The sequence below is a fragment of the Eurosta solidaginis genome, chromosome 4 (genome assembly GCF_040869045.1).
Source record: "Eurosta solidaginis isolate ZX-2024a chromosome 4, ASM4086904v1, whole genome shotgun sequence".
Taxonomy (NCBI): Eukaryota; Metazoa; Arthropoda; class Insecta; order Diptera; family Tephritidae; genus Eurosta; species Eurosta solidaginis.
The window spans coordinates 62,041,509-62,061,801 of NC_090322.1; the positions used below are offsets into that span (position 1 = coordinate 62,041,509).

Here is a 20,293-nt window from a genome sequence, read left to right on the forward strand (position 1 = left end):
CACGTCAAATTTCAACATTCTAAGTGTATTATTTACTAAATAATCAGGCTTTTTGTCTTTTCCAAAATGTTATATATATAAAAAGTGGGCGTGGTTATCATCCGATTTCGCTAATTTTCAATACCAATCTATTCTGGGTCCAGGTAAGCTCGTGTACCAAATTTGGTGAAGATATCTTAATATTTACTCAAGTTATCGCGTTAACGGACAGACGGACGGGCATGGCTCAATCAAATTTTTTTTGATAGTGATCATTTTGATATATGGAAGTCTATATCTATCTCGATTCCTTTATACCTGTACAGCCAACCGTTATCCAATCAAAGTTAATATACTATGTGTGCAAAGCACACATTAGGGGGACTCGTTAAAGCATATAAATTTACTAGAAGACCCGGCAGATGTTGTCCTGCCCAAAACTTGGCCTATCTGCATACATTTTAATAAGCTTTTTCCGTCTGACTCTGCCCTCCCCCTCTTCACTTTTTCCTAATCCTTATATTCACTCCTCCCTCCGTCTTTTTCGCTTTATCTATCTCCATCCTCGTCTCATTCTATATCTTTCTCAATCTCCTTCTTTCTTTTCTCTTCTCTCAATTTCTTCTCATTCTTCTGCATCCCTTATTGCCTGTCCCAGAGGGTGGTATGTATTTTATTCCAGTCCCAGTCCCACTCCGAGTCTCAGTCCCAGTCCTAGTCCTAAACCCAGTCCCAGTCCGTCTCTGGATAATATATTACTCTGTACTAAAGCACTCATCAACAGCTCTCATTTGATATCCATATTGTATAAACACTGTCTAGGCATTCACTGGCCCACGTTTTGGCCTATATCTTGACACCCTAGTCGCCCAGGGGTTTGAAAATTACCCTCTACAGAACTAAAGACTCTCCTGAATTAAAAAAAATGTCATAGTACCTCTAAATCGCGGGCCCCTCAGAAACCACCCCCACCCTCTCGGCGGGCCTGGTGATGTGCTATACTTGATATTATTCGCTATAATATTTTTTATTGATAAGCAGGTTGTTTAATTAAACACCAAGCAATTACACGGAAGTATATCCGCACCACCTGAAAATATGAGTTCCACTGCGTATACGTAACATTTTATTATTATGTATAAACAAATAAAAAAATTTCCAATAAAATAATATTGCGACTATAAAGTGAGATATAACCTATCCTATCTCTCAAGTTAGATCAAACTACACACGGGGTGCAAAGCAAATTCAAAATCGGTTCAGTAGTTTAGGAGTCCAACGCGGCCGAAAATGCTGTGACACGTGTTTTTTATATATTAAGATAAGGTGTAAAATTATATCCATTTACACACGCAGTTATATGAACGCACCTAGTAATATTCTTGATAAACTTAATTGCCGATCACTTGTATTATTGCCAAAAAAATGTTTGATTGTAATACAAACTAAAAAATGCCAAGATTAAGTGAAAAATTGAAACTAAAACATCGGCAATTATGTTTGCAAGGTTGCATTCCTTTGAGTTTACCACATTTACTCCATGAAATGTACGCGTAAATTTATACAAATTGTGTAAATGATTTTTCATACAAAATTTTACAGTTCGTTTACGCGCTAGATAAATTTATACGTTTACACTTTTTATAAGGCATTTATAAGGTTAAATGAGTCCCCTATTATGTGTTATGTGTTCCAAATATGATGTCATTAGACCACTAATACGATTTTTTTGAAATATTTCGATCCATGCGCCACCTATCGGAGTTTTTTTCTTATTATATATATTGCGTTGTCATCGGGTTCTGATATATATTCCAAGCTTCAAGCTTGTAGCTTATCGGGAAGTTACTTAAATTTCAATTACAAAATTCGTGCTGGCCAGCCAGCCAGCCAGCCTGTCAAGTCAAGCTAAATAAAACCGTTTAAAAAAATACTTATACCACGTGCGGTTGGTACAAGTACGCAAATACATCAGTGATAGTTTACATCAGATGGGATGGTCTGTTGAGAATGATGAATATAATGCGGCGGGCAAAGTACGTTTTCATAACATAATTGCAAAACTCAATCCAAATGCGGAACGGTTTCTAGTGCTAACCTGCCACTATGATAGCAAATATTCTAAATATAGTAAAATTGTAGGCGCTATACACGCAGTACCATGCGCTATGGTACTTATATGGCGCACGTTTTACAAAAAGCGCTTAAACCATTTCGTGAAACAAAGCTAAGTTTAATGTTTATTTTCTTTGATGGTAAAGAGCCTCCAGAGAACTGGGACGGGACCAATTTCCGTTATGGGGCGCATTATTTAGCTGACCGTTGGAAGGCGGATGGTATTTTAAATAGATTGGATATATTAGTAGAACTAGATATGATTGGTTTAGCCGATACGACATTTCATAATTACTTTGAAAATCCTAGTACATGGTTTTATCGTTTTATATCGTTGGAAGAGCGTTTGTCACATGCCAATTGGTTACAGTGCAAAAAGCCAAAACGCTACTTTGAAATTAATCCAATACTTTCTCATCGTTTTAAGGGTGATCAGATGCCATTCCTAGAACAGGACGTACCAATATTGCATCTAACACGAAAGATTCACCCACGCATATGGCATACTAAAGAAGATAACGAGTCAATAATTGATTACGCTGCTACGGAAGATATATCGCTTATGATACGTTTATTTACAATAGAATACTATTATACTAGAAGCAAAACTAAACCGTGAGTGTACAATCTATTATAAGAGCGTACAGTTATTGGCGTATGATGATGATATTGATGTTGTTGGCCTGAACAAACGCCCTGTGAGTTCTGTCTTCTTTGGATTAGATAAAGAAGCGGAATTATGGGTCTTGCGGTAACGGACAACACGCAGTATTTAATGTCATCCAAGAAAGAATTGGCAAATTCGCGCCTCGGCAAATACATCACTGTTGACGGATATACATTCGAGAATGTGAAGGAATTTGGAATAAAAACCCAAAGGCTTCGCTGGCTAGATCATGTTATGCGAATTGACGAAGACGCCTCGGCCATGAAAGTATTTCAGTCGACACCGCAGTTTGAAAGCAGAGGAAGCGAAGACCTCCACTGAGTTGAGAGAGGCAGGTGAAGGAAGACTTGACCACCCTTCTTGCTCCCAGTCGGCTGGCGTGAGTAAGCCCGTACCCGAGATCTGTATGTATGTATGTATGTATATCACATATTATAAGCAAATTTTCTTCATAGGAGATGAGGAAATCAAAATTTAAAAACGAAATTTTGTACGTGTCCTGTATAAGCACCGGCTTGTCCAGCACAAACTATTTTATTGTACATTTTTCTGAAGCAAATACTATAATGATAAATTTCTTGTTGTTGTAAACTTTGATTGAAACACCCTCTAAAACAGTTTTCAGTTTCTTTCAGAGCACCGACCAATTCTTGTCCAAATGTACCAAAGCGCCAACCGTGGGCTCAAACGGTACGGTTAGGTTAAAATTACTGGCATTGTTTACTTTAGATTTACAATGATTACTGGGCCGAGAAGTTCCTGGAACGAAACAGGGAGGTTGATGATAATATGACAACATATGCGATAGGAGTAAACTTTATATTGAGCCTTGTTTCCGCTTTTCAACTTCCAGCAAGTACTGTATGTTCAATACGTATGTTCTTTGCTAATTTGTAGCAATTTATTATTGTTTTCAGCTTTATGTTAATTAATATTATGTATTTACAAATTTTTTATTTCAAATATTGCGTATTTTACAAACGAAACTTAAGTTCATGGACAATAAAGCAACGCTTTAATAGAAGGTCGCTTTTTTGCTTTGGCCGAATGAAATGTTTAAAACATAATCAAGCCAAAAAAACATATGTACAAGTGATTGTCTTTTCTTTTTATTTGAATTGATATATATTGTCATACATATATGTATATACAAATATACACACTTTTTTACTCTCGACTATTTCTACTGCAGCAAAATTAATTGAAGTTCACAATGAACTAAAGTTCGCACTCCAAATTGTGTGTTTACTGAGTAATACTGTTTTCACACAGAAACTTAATGATCTCATTTCACCTTCTAATGAAATCGTCAATTTTGTGCTTTCGCACAGAAGTAGTTGGTCGATTAGTATGAAGGATGAAATGTCAAGCGAATTAAATGACAATGCTATATGACAGACAATGACATTTACTTTGACAAATGACATTTTTAAGCACTGAACACAGCAAAAATTAAGAAACTGAACGCTGCCAGGAGAGTTGCATTGGGCTTTTGATTTCATTAGGCATTCGATTAGTCACTAATGAAAAATTATAGATTCGAATTTTGTAGGGAAGATTGAGCTCAATAAGCGCCTTAATGTAGACAACTGCCTTTATTATTCAATAAGCCGTGTGTGTGAAAATAGTATAAGACTACTCTACACCCTTGAAATTTCGACATCATTGTATATGACCACGGTAATAGGGATGTAACGGAAGTAACTTTACCAGAAGCGGAACTTATTAATTTTATTAATCGTAACCAACATCGGAAGTGTAAATACCTTTGCCGGAACTTTCACGGAGCTATATCAATACCTTCGTTGAAACCGTTAGTACATGTGAGTAAAAAGCAACACACTTTGCATCAACGCCTCTGCTGTTTCGATAGTTGTTTATCATTGGGGATAAGACAAGTGTGATATCTTCAGCATGGGCGTCAAAATAACAAATATAACCGTCCGTCATTTCGTAAAGTGCCTATCTTGGACTCATCCTGTATCTCTTTCTATCAGTCGCTGAATATAGTCAACTGTAACGTTAAAACAGAGTTCATGCATCAAATATTTTGTCTTCTAAGATACTCTAAAAACTTTCTACCTACAAAGTTCTCTCTAACCACTATTTCGTGAAAAACAACTCTGTCAAAATCCAAATAAAATCGTCGACCTTCGAGATTTATCGCTGTTTTTGTAATCGTCAGTGATAAATTTATATAACTTACCTAGAGATATGATATTGTAACGAATTTTTGGGAAATTCCTTATAATTATACACCTTCTGTTAACGTTCGAATCGCTGAACTGCGAATAAATAACTCTAATATTCAGAATTGCAAAATGGTCTTTATTTAGACTACTTTGGGAGTAGTACAATTACACTTCACAACTAATCGCGTGTTTAAATCAAACTGGTTGATTATTCTTCAGCTTTCGCTGCTTTTATGCTCTCTGTTGTCTCGTTCGCATACTTCTCCTAAGGTCTAGAAGTTACGCCTTCTAGAACAGTTGTTCTCATACCTGGTTACTTAGCTATATATATGTATGTGTGAGTAACAACTTCTTCTCTTAGCTGAGGACTACACATGTATCTGTATGTGAGATATTCTTCGTCGCTTTCTATGTAGTAAAGTAATTTTATTGATCCAATCTCCAAAATTTCTGAACAACATTAAAGACTTGTGTTCAATTACTAGAAGGAGCCTTTCATGTTTTGTTTTGTTTGGTTGAAAGAAGTAGGATCGAGAACACTTCACTTATATATCATGTCATATATCATTAATATATCATATTGTGGCGAATATTAGCATCACTATGCTGTTAGTAAATTACCACAACAACGAAAACAGCAAGCAGCCACTCTTATGTACATGTACACATTAAAGCAAGCAACACTTACACTCACAGATTATATTCATTTTGTTCGCATAACGGTATCCCGTAACGGCATAAACTAATCGAGATAGATACAGACTTCTATATATCAAAATGACCTGGGCGAAAAAAGAAATTCATTTAGCCATGTCCGTCCGTCTGTCCCTAAAAACCTTATAACTTGAGTAAATTTTGAGGTATCTTAACGAAATTTGGTATGTAAGTTCCTGGGCACTCATCTCAGACCTCTATTCAAAATGAACGAAATCGGACTATAACCACCCCTACTTTTCGAAAAACCGAAAAAGTGCGATAATTCATTACCAAAGACGTATAAAGCGGTGAAATTTGGTAGGTTGGTTGACCTTATGACGCAGAATAAAAAATTAGTAAAATTTTGGACAATGGGCGTGGCACCGCCCACTTAAAAAAATAAGGTAATTTAAAAGTTTTGCCAACTATAATTTGGCAGCTGAGTATGTAATGTTCGGTTACACCCGAACTTAGCCTTCCTTACTTGTTTTTATTGTTATTGTTGTGTAGTCGGAAGAGAAGCTCTGTTACATCTCTAATATTTGTGCGTCCATATTCGTGTGCACGTAAAATATATAACCACGTTTGCATAATTGTACATACATATGTATAATTTGAATTATTTATTACCATCATTCTTGATTTTATAATACATACGTTTTCATTCTGCATTATTCGATATTTTTTAGAAGTGGTAAAAATCATTATCAAAATACAAATTGTTGAATTGGTAAACAAAAAACTTGTAACTCATACCTACTGCTTTTAATTGTTTTTGTTATTCTGTTTTCAAGCTCATTTACCTCCAGTTGATCTTGAACGATTATTCACCCCGTTACTAACGGCGTTATTATGTATAACGCAAAGCGACGCGAAAAGTCACTTTCACCGAAGTGAAACCAAATTCGTATCATATAAGAACATTCATTCACTTCGATGACTATAGGTGACTGTAGGTGATTGTATTACGTTTTTTCGTATTATATAGTGACGCAAAGTGTCACGAACACTCATTTTTGCTGTCAAAATATTCACTTGCTTTTTGCTAAAAGTCCTTCAGAAAAATTTATTGGTGGTATGGCCTAGAAGGTTCAATACGGTCATATTAAATCGTTCCCGAGTGGTCGAGCTTGTACCTTAATGGTGCTTGTTACCGGAACATACCTGATATATATCCGGTGAAGGACCATCAAAATCGATAACGATTTATCGCTACAACATCCAAACAGTTTCTGTTGAATACCCAGAAATCTGGGCATCCCAACAGAGATCTGATTGATGAGGCTACACCGCCCAGGGGCTTAACCGGTAATCTCCGTAAACATTATGAGAAAATACGGCACCTGAGAACAGACCCGTATGAAGCAAAAAAGCACAAACAGATCCTCAGTGATATCCACAAACAAGCGTCAGACCTCTATGCCAGGAATTGCCCGACAAATCCGGTACTCAAAGAAAAATTCCTAGAACTAGCTATCCCTAGAGAAATGCGCGTCACTCTAGCTAAACTTCCATCTGGATACTGTAACAGGTTAAATTACCTATCCAGAATCAACCCCGACATACAACTTGAAAGAACACTGAAGGAAGTTTAAAATAAAATTCGAACACAAAATATTGAAAAAAAAATTTTATAAATTTGGTAATACTCTAGAACAGGGGTCGACTACACTGTTTGTAACGTTGACCTGTTCTTTCTCATAATATAAAATTGAATTTTTTTACGACAAACAAAATTTCTGGTAAAAGTCCAGATTAGGGGTCGACTGCTAATACGCGTCCAAAAATATCGTGAGAGGTGTCAAACGAAAATAAAAGTATTAACTCGTTCAAAGTTTATTAACGAAAAACCGAAAAAATTACCCCGGGTCCCTCCGAAACCGGGGGTGGCATCCATAGTATTTTTGCGCAGAACACCTTTCTGCATTGGCGGTCTTCGGCCGAGCTTATCAAAAATTACTCTGGCCGATCCACCAATGGGGTGGGATAAAAATTAAATGCGTCCAAAATCCCTTTTTACACAAAATTTTTTTCAGTGCACACCATTACAACAACCACATAAAATTGCCAACTTCAACTGCAAATATCTACGGACCTTCGGATTGTTGTTGTCGAGGTCAATACGCGTCTTTTGACACCTCTCTCTATATTTTTGGACGCGTTTTAGCAGTCGACCCCTGTTCTAGACTTTTACCAGAAATTTTGTTTGTCGTAAAAAATGTCAGCTTTTATATTATGACTCTTTGATTATGAGAAAGAACAGGTCAACGTTACAAACAGTGTAGCGTTAACAACTGCAACGAGGCTGTGCCTACGGAAGCTTGAGCGCAGCCCATACGGCCATAGTAGTGTGAACTTCAAGGCGCATGGTACCAAAATTGCAGCTGTAGTGCAAGGCCGCAACAAAATCCTCAAATCGTTTGCCGGCAGTACTTGGGAAAAAGATAAAGAATCATACAAAATTCAACCGCAATTGAAAAATAAACAAGCAACTGGTTTCAAAAACATTAACAATCAGACAATCACTATTGCAATTTACACTGTTTTCTTTTTTTACAATTGTCAGGTATTTCGCTGCAATATTACCAGCTCGTTGAAACGAAGTTATTCCGAAAAAATTGCACTGCAAAGTTTTCCGAAATAACAAAAGTAATAAGTGGCTATACTGGCTATGTATTGGGTGTGACAGTCTCAGTGAATACGTAGTGACTACGTAAGAGGATAAACGCGAATACGTAAGAAGTTATAAAATACGAATTCTAGGTGAATGTGAATGTGAGTGAATGCGACGCAAACATTCACGGTGACATACATAATACGGGCCTAAGTGTTTAATGCTTTGACTGTTTCATTGTTTACTATTTGATGCAATATGTATCTTTTTCGTCAAATTATGTACTGAGCCACAGTATTTTTTTTTTCTTGACTATTTACATTTTATTGTGGCATGTTGACCATATAGTGGCTGAATTGATATTGATATCGGATCCAGATACGGAAAGAAATTTCACATGCAAATGCAACAACAAATTGATCCATATGGTTCACATTGCTGTTGCATTTGCGTGTTAAATCTCTATCCGTATCTGGATCACGTTTCATTCGAACACGAGGATTGTATCTGCCTTATAGATTTTTGAAATAACTTGACGTACTAGACCTGATTACATTTAAAACGGCAGCTATAAAGCGACATCTGACAAATTATATTTACACATTTTCTTATAATACGTTTTTTGCTTGACCCTCTTTTATAAGTTTTGTGCAGTACATTTGGTATCTAAATATTTTATTTTTTTGAACTCTTAGTTTTTTGCTTGTTTCCCGGTTTCAACTAAATTTCTTTTGTACTGTACAGTGAGTGCATGGCAAAAGGCAATACAACAAATGAGACTACAGTGGAGACAGTGCAGGTTAAAATATGAGATTTAATAAATATTTCAGTTAAAGCTCTAAATGGAGATATGCTATAAAATTTCTTGATCCTTTTTATTAATTTTTAATTCTTTAAAAAAAAACTCGATAAATGTGTACGAGTACATACATGTTTAAGGCCCACTTGCAGAACGGAGTCCGCCGTGATGTGGTGGTAGCGTGCTCCGCCTGCCAAACCGAAGATCCTAGGTTCACGTCCCGGACAAATGAACTTAAAAAGTTTTAGAAACAATTTTTTCAATTAGAAGTCATTCCTCGGCAGTGATTTGGCAAGCGCCCGAGTGTATTTCTGCCATGAAAAGCTTCTCAGTGAAAACTAATCTTCCTTGCGGATGCCGTTCGGAGTCGACATAAAACACGTAGGTCACGTCCCGCCAATTGGAGAAAAAAAAATAAAAATAAACACGGCCTGAAATCTCTTCGGAGGTTATCGCGCCTTACACATATCTGACAAATTTTTTCAAATAAATCTGAATTAAAACGTTAACTCGCCGTTCTGCAAGTGGGGTTTATAATTATTCTTTGTTTCTGTTTTGGTAAAATTAGAAAATTAAATTGAAAATCTAAAATGAAACTCCCTTGGTGTGACCAAAAGGCGTCGACTATAAGCCTGCAGGTGGAGAAAAGTCATAGTGACAGATAAAAGCGAAAATGTGTTTATGTTAGAGGGCGATTTCTAAAAGTCGTGTACGCAAAATTTCGGGAAATTAGCTGCCACAAATCTTCGACAAACGGTGCATTTGTTTGGAAATTTGTGAAATCCAGGTGATATTGATTAATCTGTTTAAGTGCGTTTAGCGGTAATAAATTTAATATAAACCGTAATTTTTTAAACGATATCTATTCAGTACGAGTCATGGATTTTTCAGGTAAATTATTTATCATTAATTTTGGATTTTGGTGTTTTTTTCTTAAAAAAACAACAAGGAATTGTAAATTGTTTGGATTAATAGCAAAAAAAAAACGTGAGTACCCCTCAGTAACTCAATAAAAGTAGATTTATGTGTCGTTTTTAATTTTTTAAATTTTTCGGTTTTCAGTTTCATCTTACTTATATGATTTCACGAAACGATTTTATCCAATTCTGACAAAGCTACCCTAAAAATGAAAGACTTGAAAAAATATATAGTAACATACTTACAAAGATTAACCTTAACTAAAAAAACATAAAATTGTTGATGTTGAAAATTGATAAGTGCAATTTTGCTGGTAAACGGATTGAGCGGTTCTCGTCTAAGTATGAGCAATGGTTGAATGGTGAGGATATGGTTTTTCTACTGGAGGAACGAGATGCTCCATCGTATGCTGATTAAGAAACTTTTACAAAAGAATAACAATTCGGTCGACCCTCAAAGGACTTCAAAGACTGTGGGCAGAAAACTAAAATAAAAAGAGTAGAATTTATACTTAACAATTACACTTTGGAGGAAATTTTGTTCGCTGCCGAGCACGCTCTTAGGCTCGCAAGGAAAAAAGATGCTGCCAGCATTATTAAAGACCTAAGCGATGACTTAGACAGTGCTAAAGATATGAAAAATGCGCAGGTAAATGCTTCAAAACAAAGGTGTTTCTCTTGTGATGAAGCGATAGGCCTCTACCTTGACGCTAAATTAACTGCCAATAGCTATAAATTATTGAGAAATGCAACTCTGGTTGTAGATCACGATGTCTTTCCATCGTTCTATAGTTTAACGAAATCTAAGAAAATATGCTTTCCACCTGATGAATGCAGGAATTTGGATGAGATTTCTGCTGGTTTTACATTGCAGCCTTTGCTAGACATAACCATTAAGCGCGTCTTAGACACTTTGTCCTTTTATGGAGCTGACAAAGTTCAATCAGCAACACTTACTTACAAATGGAGCTTAGATGGGAATTCAGGGCATAGCCTGTACAAGCAAAAGTTTGAAAATGCTGATGCAACTAACGAGTACTTATTTTTAATTTGTTTCCTGCCTTTAAAGCTTGTGTTAAATGATGATCACGATATTCCAATTTGGATAAATTCCAAACCCTCATCAACACGATATTGTCGTCCAACCAAATTTATTTTTTAAAAAGAAACACCAGATTTAGTGAAACGCGAAGCAGATAATATAAGGGCTCAAATTAATCAATTGAGGCCAACTGATTGTAAAAATATTCTAGCGAAACATACTCTCCTCTCAACAATGGTTGATGGAAAAATTTTTAACATACTCTCAGGGACGAAGAGTAACCAAAATTGTTACATTTGCGGCGCCAGTTGCTTCTTACATTGCAAAGACTGAATATTATGATTATGGGTTGTGTACACTCCATGCGCTGATAAAAACATTCGAGTGTTTATTACGTATATCATATAGATTGCCCCTAAAAGTTTGGCAAATCGGAGGAGAGAACCAAAGCATTTTTAATGAAAGAAAAAGCCAAATCAAGCAAAAGTTTAAATCCGAACTAGGCCTTAACATAGATGGAGTCAAACCTGGATTCGGTACAACCAATGATGGCAATACTGCCAGAAGGTTTTTCGACAACTATGAAAAACTGCTGTAATTACTGGCCTTGATGAAAATCGAATACACAAATTTCATATATTTCTTACCGCGTTGGCGTCTGGGTCTCAAATTTAACCAGACCAATTTAAAATCTTTGCGGAGGACACAGCAGAGTTATATCTCAATCTTTATTCGTGGTATTATATGCCAATCACAGTGCACAAAATCTTATGTCATAGTTTTGACATAATCAAGCATATGACTTTACCTATGGGGATTCAAGGGGTTGTGTAGCGCAATATATAGCTTCTCCAACCCAATTGTCAACCTCACCTTCGAGCGGCGAATCCCGTTTCACTAACAGACGAAGCTCTGGCGACCCCAAGCTCCTCATGGAACTTGGGGGTGGGGAGGGAGGGATGGCCTGAAGGTTCAATGTGGCCATATAAATCGTTCCCGAGATGGTCGGGCCAGCACTTTAATGGTGCTGTTACCGGAGCGTATCGGATCTGTATCCGACAAAGGACCATCACATCGATAACACTCCCCAAAGCCTTCGGGGGGTAACCTAATCGCTACAACAACAACAACAACAACTTTACCTATGGGAATTTGTCAGAGGAAGCGCAAGAAGCCCTGAATAAAGATTGTCGAAGATTTCCCGAATTCAATACGCGTAAGTGTTCCCGCTACGCCACGAATACAGACTTGCTTACAATGCTGCTGATCTCATCTGATCCAAAGATCAATCAATACAGAAACAACATTGAAACTAGAACTAAACCACTTCCGCATGAAGTAAGGAACTTACTATTTTACCCGACTCGCCATCACTCTTTTCTGGGGATCTCCATTCAGGTATGATAAGTAGCGGGGATGTCCATTGTCCTGATTCAACGGAAACACAGAACATGTCTACAGATTAAAACGTGTTTTAAAAAACATATTGTAACGAATTTTCTGCAATTCCCCTTATTTATAATCTTCTGCTAACGTTCGTATCGCTAAATTGTTGAATAAATAACTCCAATATTGAATAATGGAAAATGGCTTTTATTAAAGTACTTCACAATAACACTTATACTTTGCAACAAATAGCTTGCTTAATAATCAAACTGATTGATAGCTCAAATGAAACTGACTTCCAGCGCCACTACATTTGCTGCCTTTTATACTCTCTGATTTCAACGATGCATCTTTTAGGCGCTTCCATTTCCAGAATCTTCTAGTCCATCAGCTCTCAAACTTCTCAGTGTAACTACAATTGCACGATTTTATAGCTTCTCATTGCATACTTTCAGGAGTATCTCAGATATATGCATGTGTTTGTGCATTGACCCTCCGCTGCTCGTATACGTACATGGTACATATGTGTAGACGCAATTATTGTTTCATTTATGTAGATACATAATGATTGAATTATTGATGTGAATTCACGTCACTGCTTAGCATCCGCTTAGAGATAGCAGCACCCCTTAGTTTTGCTAATATTCGTAACACTGCCCTCCACCTAAGTCTGATCGTCCCGATCAGACAAATCTCTCGATCTAAACGCTGCTAGCCCCTCCAAATTAACCACTCTCATTTTGGTTCGTGGTTTGGTAATGGTTCGTATGCGGTAAACTACATCGTTTATCCGTTTTACAACTTTGTATGGGCCTTCCCAGTTACACTGCAATTTCGGGGACAAACCTTTTTTTCGTTGTGGGTTGTATAGCAGCACCAAATCTCCTTCCTGAAACCCTTCCGAATTAATTGCTTTATCGTACCTCGCTTTCATCTTGTCACTCATAATCCTTGCTAGTTGCCTTGCCAGATCGTGTATCTCTCTCAGCTCTTCTTCCAAGACACCAGTGGATTTCTTGAAATTCCTCTCCGCATCTATCCCATACTTCAAATCAGCTGGCAGTCGAAGGTCATTGCCAAAAATTACCTTTGCGGGAGTCTGGCCCGTTGTGTCATGTACTGCCGATCGGTAGGCCATCAAGAATAATGATATGTGTGTATCCCAGTCCTTATGGTACTTGTCTACTACTTTCCTTAAATGCTCCTCCAATGTTCTATTGAAACGTTCCACCATACCATCGGACTGAGGATGCAATGCAGTTGTCCGTGTTTTTCGAATACCCAACTTCTTGCACATTTCTTGGAACACAGCTGATTCAAAATTCCTGCCTTGGTCAGAATGTAACTCCATTGGTACACCATACCTTGCAACCCATTCGTTTTTAACCACTTCTGCTACTCTTTCTGCTTCCTGGTTTGGGATTGGGTATACCTCTGGCCATTTACTGAAATAATCCATAACCACCAGTACGTATTTGTTTCCGCGGTTGCTAGTAGGAAATGGACCTGCGACATTCATGGCGATCCTTTAAATGGTGCACCTGAAATATACTGCTTCATATGGCCATGACTTCGGGTTTTGGGCCCTTTCGCTCTGTTGTACATCTCGCAGTTGGCAATTCACTCGGTGACCGACTGACGGCAACCAACCCAATAGAATCTCTGCTTAATTTTCTCGAGTGTCTTCGTGATTCCAAGATGACCTCCACTTGGACCATTGTGCAGCTCGCTGAGCACGTCTGGAATCCTCTTTCTGGCAACAACTATCAGTTTCTTCTTGCATTGACCATCCTCACTCTCCCATACTCGATGCAAGTAAACGGATATCAATTCTAAACTGTTCCACTGTGCCCAATATGACTTCGCAATGGGACTCTCTGTTGACATCTCCTCTCTGCTTGGTCTTTCGTTTCGTTCGAGCCCTTGGATAACATGTGCCAGATCTGTATCTTCTAGCTGACACTTTCTTAGTTGTTCCTTGTCCCATTCATCCGTACACGTTATAGTCATTAGCCGGACATATATAATGTCTTCTTTAGCCTCGGCCTTTGAACAGTGCTTGCATTCCAAACTACATGGTCTTCGTGACATTGCATCGGCATTTCCATGGGTACTACCTTTTCGATGCTCAATGGAAAATTCATAGCTTTGTAGTCGCTCAATCCACCGTGCCAATTGTCCTTCCAGATTACGGAACTGCAGAAGCCATTTCAACGCTGCGTGATCTGTCCTGACACGGAATCGCTAGCCGTAGAGGTATTTGTGAAAATTTTTAATGCACTCTACCAATGTCAACAGCTCTCTCCGCGTAACACAGTAGTTCCTCTCTGGTTTTCCAATCGAACGGCTGTAATATGCAACTACCTTCTCCTGTCCATCGACCAGTTGTGATAAAACGCCTCCTATAGCATATCCGCTCGCATCTGTATCTAGAATAAACGTTGCTCCTGGAATCGGATATGCCAACATTGGGGCAGTGCACATACGCTCTTTCAATGTTTGGAAAGCTACTTCTTGCTCCTTCTTCCATTCAAAAGCTTTATTTTTTCTTATTAGCTCGTGGAGGCTATGGGCTACGCTGGCAAAATTTGGTACAGATCGGGGGTAATATGTGCACAGCCCAAGGAAACTTCTCAATTCATGCAGATTCTGTGGTCTTGGCCAATCCTTTACTGCCTCTATCTTTTCATTCGCTGTACGGATACCTTCTGTTGTTACCTTGTGACCCAAATAATTTACTTCCTTTTTAAACAGCGCACACTTTTTGAGACTTAACTTCAGACCAGCGCCAGCTATTCTCTGGAAAACTTCATCTAAGTTTTTAAGATGTTCATCAAAGTTCTTGCCCAATACGATGATGCCTTCCAGGTACACCAAGCATGTTTTCCAATGTGGTCCTTTCAATACCTGATCCACGAGTCTCTCGAAAGTAGCTGGTGCATTACATAGAAGGGCATTACTGTAAATTGCCAAAGACCATCTCCGACGCTGAAGGCTGTTTTCTCTTTGTCTTCCTCCTTCACCTCCACTTGCCAGTAGCCGCTTTTCAAGTCCAGTGTGGAAAACCATTTCGTACCAGAGAGCGAGTCCAGAGTGTCGTCAATTCTTGGCAATGGGTAGCTATCCTTTTTCGTAACGTCATTCAACTTCCGGTAGTCCACGCAAAACCTCATTTTTCCATCCTTCTTCTTTACAAGTACTACCGATGAGCTCCATGGACTAGCTGATGGTTCGATGACTCCGCTGTCGCTCATTTCTTGTATAATTTGACTCACCACTTCCCGCTTCGCCAGTGGAACACTACGTGGAGCTTGACGTATCGGCCTCGCGTCTCCAGTGTCAATTTGATGTTTCACAACATTGGTGCGGCCTGGTTTGGAACCATCCTGGTCAAATATGTTTGCGTACATTAGGAGCAGTTGCTTTGCCTTACTCTGATAATCTTCCTCTAGCCCCTCCGTCCATTCCGTGATGTCATTTGAAAGATCAGTGTTACTAGATGAAACGTGTTCCTGGAGCTGTTCACAGTTAATAATTACTTCAGCCTCTTGGCATCTTCCCAAAATAGCTCCTTTGGTCAGTTTGAGTGGTGACTTGAACTCATTGAGTACTCTTACCGGAATACGTCCATCTTGTTTTGTCATAGCCAGGGTTTTTCCTACAAGTATGTTCGGTGCTGATTTGTTTGCTGCTTCGACAACCCACAATTTGTTTGTCCCACAATCTCAATCAACCTTTGCCCAGATGACTGCTTCGGATTTTGGTGGTATTTGCTGACTCTCTTCCACCAGTACTCGTTTACTGCTGTAGCCTCTCTCGTAGCCGAAATTACGTGGTACATCCATGTTCTAATATCGCATCGTCTTGCTTTGCATGTCGATCTTGATGCCTTGGTTGATTAAGAAGTCCACTCCAATTATGATTTCATCAGCAATATCTGGCACTATAAAATTGTGTAGTACCGTGACGTTCCCAATTGCTACTTCACATTCTACTTCTCCAATTACCTGGGTGTCCTCTCCCGTGGCTGTACGTAATCTTGCTCCAAGCAATGGTCTTATCTTTTTGTTGACTAAATCCGCTCGAATGATGGAATGAGATGCACCCGTATCTACAGTCAGTAAACGTTCCTTTCCGTCCACATGTCCTCCAACAGTAATATTGCTCGATCTTCTTCCAATCTGCGAGATTGAGATTATGGGGCATTCAATTGCGGGAGCCAGCTGTCGCCCCTTGCGGCTGACTCGATTTAGTTTAACGATTGAGTGGTCTTGGAGATTTGCTCATCACCTTCTGCTCTGCGTTTACGACCACCCACATTGTTGGAATTGTTAGGGTTGGTGTTGCAATAACGCGCAATATGCCCTGGCTTCCCACACTTAAAGCATTTGACTGCATCATTATTCTTCTGCTGCGTACCCTTCAATGCTTCCAAAATTGCGTCTACCCAGTCTGGCCTTTCCACATCCACGCGATGAGCTTTGTACGCTGGCTTACTCAAAAGTGAGGCTGTTTACTGAGTCAGTGCATGCGAACTGTTTCAGCAAATGTTAGTTTTGGATTCGCATATGTAGCCCGCTTCGTTTCCACATCTCGTATGCCATTTATGAAACTCTAGATTTTTACCCTTTCAGTGCATTCCACGGGTGCGTCCGCATTTGCAAGATGAGCCAATCTTTCAATATCTGAAGCAAACTCCTGCAATGTCTCATTTGTTTTTTGGTAGCGGTTTTGCAACTCAATTTGGAATATCTGTTTTCTATGCTCGCTTCCATAACGTCGTTTTACAGCAGCCATCAATGCTTCATAATTGTTCCGCTCTCCTTCGGGAATCGTCTGTAGGATTTCCACTGCTGGCCCCTTCAATGCCACGAACAGTGCAGCAACTTTATCTTCCGCATTCCAGTTGTTCACTGCTGCGGTCTTCTCAAACTGTAGCTTGAACACCTGGAACAGAACCGTCAAAAGATGGAGTTTTTACCTTCGTATTACTCGCTGAAGCAGCCGGCCGATTAAGTTGCAATTCCTGTACACGACCTCTCAAAGCATCCACCTCTGCCTCGAATTTTTTTTCAAACTGCGTTATTTTCTCGTCCATACGCGCTTCGAGTTTTGATCCTATACGCGCCTCTTGCTCTTTCAGTTGTGTTTCCATCTTTGATGTAATCTGTGTCGACATTTCTGAAATACGTGTCTCATGTGATTCCAGCTGGGACGCCATATATGTCTTCTGCTCTTCCAGTTGAGATGACATTTGCGATGACATTTCTGAAATACGTGCCTCCTGTGCTTCAATCTTCGCTGTTATACGGTTCTCCTGCGATTCCAGCTGAGTTTCCATCTTGGATGTTATGCGTGTCTCTTGCGATTCCAATTGTGATGACATGTTGGTAGATATTTGTGATGACATTTCGGACATTTGTGCTGATATTGCAGTCAATATCATGTTCACGTCTGTATTCGCCATTGTCTGCAGTGTTTAATTTTTCTCTTCAAGTTTTGTTGTTGTCTCGTCCCCATCAGGATAAAAGACATACTCGTCCACATCAATTCCTTCTACTTCCATTACCTCTCGTAGCCGTGCCTGAAGTTCGAGTTTAACGCCGCTTGTATTCAATCCATGGCTCTCCAACTCCTTCTTCAGTTGCTGGATCTTCAATTCACTGAACTTTGCCATGTCCTTGTTTTCTTCTGGAATTTATTCAACAATTCCTCTTCTGACACCAATTGTAACGAATTTTCTGCAATTCCCCTTATTTGTAATCTTCTGCTAACGTTCGTATCGCTAAATTGTTGAATAAATAACTCCAATATTGAATAATGGAAAAATGGCCTTTATTAAAGTACTTCACAATAACACTTATACTTTGCAACGAATAGCTTGCTTAATAACCAAACTGATTGATAGCTCAAATGAAACTGACTTCCTGCGCCACTACATTTGCTGCCTTTTATACTCTCTGATTTCAACGTTGCATCTTCTAGGCGCTTCCATTTCCAGAATCTTCTAGTCCATCAGCTCTCAAACTTCTCAATGTAATTACAATTGCACGATTTTATAGCTTCTCATTGCATACTTTCAGGAGTATCTCAGATATATGCATGTGTTTGTGCATTGGCTCTCCGCTGCTCGTATACGTACATGGTACATATGTGTAGACGCAATTATTGTTTCGTTTATGTAGATACATAATGATTGAATTATTGATGTGAATTCACGTCACTGCTTAGCATCAGCTTTGAGATAGCAGCACCCCTTAGTTTTGCTAATATTCGTAACAATATGTATATACAAATACCGCTTATTTCGTTCGAAGAAGTTTTTCAAGCTAAATATTCTTAACTATTTGTGGTAGAAGTGAATGCGAAAAAGATAAAAAATCAAATAAAAATAAAATAAATAAAAACTTTAAAGCTAACATTAATCGAATTTCAAAAAATGTTTGTAAAAATTTTCATCTTTTATTTCAGAGTTCTTAGAAAATTTTCGAAAATGCATTTTGTAGCACTTTCTATTGTAAGTACAAGTCTCAAGAGCCTACAAATTAGCGCATGAACATAACATATTTTTACTTGGGACAAAATGGGCAACACCCTCAGCCAAAAAATATCTTAAAAACCAAAAGTAATTTGTATGATTTTGAAACTTGCACTTTCTTAATCTAAAATTGGATGGGGTACAAAACTGCATTTTCGAAAATTTTCTAAAAACTACGAAAAAAGTTGAAAATTTTGATGACATTTTTTTGAAGCTCGATTTTTTATTATGTGGTTTCTATTTGCGATTCCATTATATTTCGAACAAAAATTATTTAAATAAAAAATAAAATAAAATAAAAAAGAAATCTGTATGAGTTTAAGCGGGGATTGGCGGCCACCGTGGTGTGATGGTAGCGTGCTCCGCCTACCACACCGAATGCTTTGGGTTCACACCCCGGGCAAAGCAACTTCAAAATTATAGAAATAAGGTTTTTCAATTAGAAGGAAATTTTTCTAAGCGGGGTCGTCCCTCGACAGTGTTTGGCAAGCACTCCGAGTGTATTTCTGCCATGAAAAGCTCTCAGTGAAAACTCATCTGCCTCGCAGATGCCGTTCGGAGTCGGCATAAAACAAGTAGGTTCCGTCCGGCCAATTTGTAGGAAAAATTAAAAAGGAGCACGACGGAAATTGGAAGAGAATCTCTTCGTTATCGCGCCTTTCATTTATTTTATTTATTTACTATTGGATTTTTTGCGACCTGTGTTCTTGCAACTATTTGGCGATTCTGCTGGCTCAAGGTCTCTTTAAATAAAACACATAGGTTTTTTTCCTTTCCGATATATTTCGGTTACACTACGGTAACCGTCCTCAGGGAACTACAAACGTACAAAAAATTTTTTATTAATAAATAAAACCAAAAACTTTACACTAAAATTGATTAAAAATATCACATACATTATTTTACACGTCCTTCCGCCGTGTCGTGGAGTTTGGTACTGGTCGTTTGTTTGTTAGTAAATATTTATAGTTGTGAGCGGAATGGTCAATGTCAGTTTTATAGTTCAGTCTAATGTGTTCTGGAGTGTTTGCGATATGTAGCATTTCCAATGTAAATCGCTTCTTGTAGTGTTGCTCTTGTTGTAGAATGCTCGCGCTCTCGAAGCTCGGTATATGGCCGCTAGCTGCACAGTGAGACATTAGTGCAGTTTTTTGATTATTAGACTGTTGGCAATATTTTAAATCTGATTTGTGTTGTGACAATCTGGTTTTTAATTTTGATTTTGTTGTTCCTACGTAAACGCTGTTACATGGTTCGTTGTTTTTGCCGCCGCATGGGATTTTATATATGACATTACTTTTTTCGGTTTCGGGTATCTTTGATTTTGTTTTGTTAAAGAAACACCTTA

The 20,293-nt window shown here is 38.4% G+C and overlaps 1 pseudogene; it reads left to right on the forward strand.

The window, feature by feature from the left end:
- Window positions 1–1,970: 1,970 nt before the first annotated feature.
- Window positions 1,971–20,293, forward strand: part of LOC137248520 (uncharacterized) — a 33,588-nt pseudogene continuing 15,265 nt past the window's right edge.